The sequence below is a fragment of the Penaeus chinensis genome, chromosome 16, assembly GCF_019202785.1.
Source record: "Penaeus chinensis breed Huanghai No. 1 chromosome 16, ASM1920278v2, whole genome shotgun sequence".
Lineage (NCBI taxonomy): Eukaryota > Metazoa > Arthropoda > Malacostraca > Decapoda > Penaeidae > Penaeus > Penaeus chinensis.
Window position 1 is genome coordinate 8175906 of NC_061834.1, and position 2500 is coordinate 8178405.

The following is a 2500-nucleotide window of genomic DNA, read 5'->3' on the forward strand; positions in this document are numbered from 1 at the left end:
TTATTGCTGTTGTATTTCTCTGTAGTGTCTATGTTATTAGAAACAATTATGGCAATAGTAAATATACAATTGGGATGTATGTGATATTATTAGTGTATTGAGTAATTATGACAATTATGATTATCATTGTCTTGATTGTAATAATGGAGAAAATAATAATTAAAATAATTAAGATGATGGGGATCTATTTCCTTAATGAATTACTCTTAATAATGATGATAATTACCGCTGCAAATGAGGATTATTTTATTAGGACAATAATGATTGTAGTCATAGTAATTATTATGACTATCGTTGTTGTTATTGATTGCAATCATCATTATCATTATGATTATAACTATTACTGTTATTATTATTGTCATTTTCTATTGTTGTTTGTGGTGATGTTATTGTTGTTCTTATTATTGTTATTATGTTTAGTATTACGGTATTATTATGATTGTTATTATTAATACTATTATTATTAATGTTTTCATTGAACCGTATTCATGTTGACAAATGTAGAAAAGGTATGACTGAGAATGTATATCTTCACAATACGAGAGATGTATTTCTGATGGAGATATAATCGAAACCGGTCAAATATATTTCTTATATTGTGAAGTTATTCATTCTCGTTCATATTATATTTTCATGATTATTATTATTATTATTATTATTATTATTATTATTATTATTATTATTACTATTATCATCATAATCATCATCATCATTATTGCTATTGCTTTGTTGTTGTTGTCGTTGTTATTATTATTATCATTATTACCATTATTATCATTATCATTACTTATTATTTCATTAGCATTAATATTATCATTATTATTATTATTATCGTCACTGTTATCATCATTATCAATATTAGTATTATTACTGCCACTACTATTATCATTATCATTATTTCCATAGATTTCATAGTATTATTATCAGTCATCATACGTAGTAATTCTAATAAATTAAATGAATAATACTAGTCAACTATGAACTCTTCATTTTGCATCATAACACTGTTCATAAAGCATTCAAGATTCAGCACATCCTTTCCTTTAATAATAATAACTTAATAACTTAAGGTTTTACAAGAAGCGGCATTTAAACTAGGTGAATATTGTTGTAGATTTGTGCAGCAATGGCAGCGAGTACATTTAAACAATCAAATATTCATTTTCGTTAAAAGTATACAGCCAGTGTTTTCGTTTTGGTTAAAATGTGAAAGCACAGTAACTGAAAAAAAAAATCAAAATAAAGGTTTTTTTTTTTGTCTTTTTGTTGCTGTTGTTGTTTTTTATGTGAAAGTATATTAAAAAAAACATTGAAAGCATCGAAATATGAACGTACACTTTAGATTGATATAAACAAAATATATATATAAACGTATCAGTTGTACAATATATGACATGTTGTATATCCATCAGTGTGGAAATATGATTATTCTTCTCTCTTTGTACAAGGTATGAAATTTTAATTTCCTCAAAAATAGATATTGATATTTGTTTCACTCTCCATTCCAATGTGTAATTTATACTTCACTCAACACTCCACGACCAATGCCATTACGTAAATAAAAAACGTATATATCTAAAGAATAGCGCCCATGACCGAAAGGGTATAGAAATCACGCCCTTCAGACACCATGAAAGTCAAGACAGTGCCAAGTTACAAGTAAGAAATCCTCTCCTTAAGAACGATGCCATTGTCCTTCAGTTTAATCCGCCCAGGTCAACAGGGCATTGTGGCAACTTGACCTAGTAGTCACACCATCGCTGGGTCTCCCCTCCCCCCCGCCCCCCGCCACTTCCCCTCCAACACATCAATCCCCTGGCCCAAGTGAGGGGATAAGGAAAGGGGTCGGGTGGAGGGGGAGGGGGGGGGGTCGGGATGGAAACAGAAAGAAAGAGTTTACTGACGTCGTTTTTCCATACTTTATTTTTATTTTTTTCTCTCCTTCTTCCTTTTCTTTCTTCTTTAGATCAGAAATCTCGAAAAAAAAAGAAAAAAAAAACATTATCTATAGATCTCCTTCATATAAATAGTTTTATTCGTAGAATACACATATATAGGTTTTGTGAAATTAACCCTCTGCTTATTGTTATTTCTGACTGAAGTGAGTTCATTCCCCCCTATTCTCGCTACCTTATTATTGACAGCTGATGACAAACCTGCTATTTGACTCGCGGAATGAGGTCCGGAATTTTGTCAGATGTTTCTCAGCAGCTCGCAGGTCTGTGCAATACGCTAAAAGCTCTTACCCTTCTCTGCTTACGAGGCATGTAACTCGATAATTGACGTAATGGACAAAGTTGCGTAACAAACTTGGGTGGAAAATTGCTAAGGGTTGATGCAACTGATAGGGTTAGTCTTATTTCTTGCAAGGTGCGAGATAACTTGGTGAATACAATTTTGAAGGAAGCTATGTCATATCTGATGTTTAGTTCATCACGAAGAACAGAACTGGATTTTTGGAACAATCTGTTAACTGTTTTAAAAGGTAAACAGAAACTTT

General features: G+C 31.1%; 1 protein-coding gene across 2 annotated transcripts in view; it reads left to right on the plus strand.

The window, feature by feature from the left end:
* LOC125033560 overlaps positions 1-2500 on the plus strand; it is a 27169-nt gene that overhangs the window by 17817 nt on the left and 6852 nt on the right. The window lies entirely within an intron of this gene.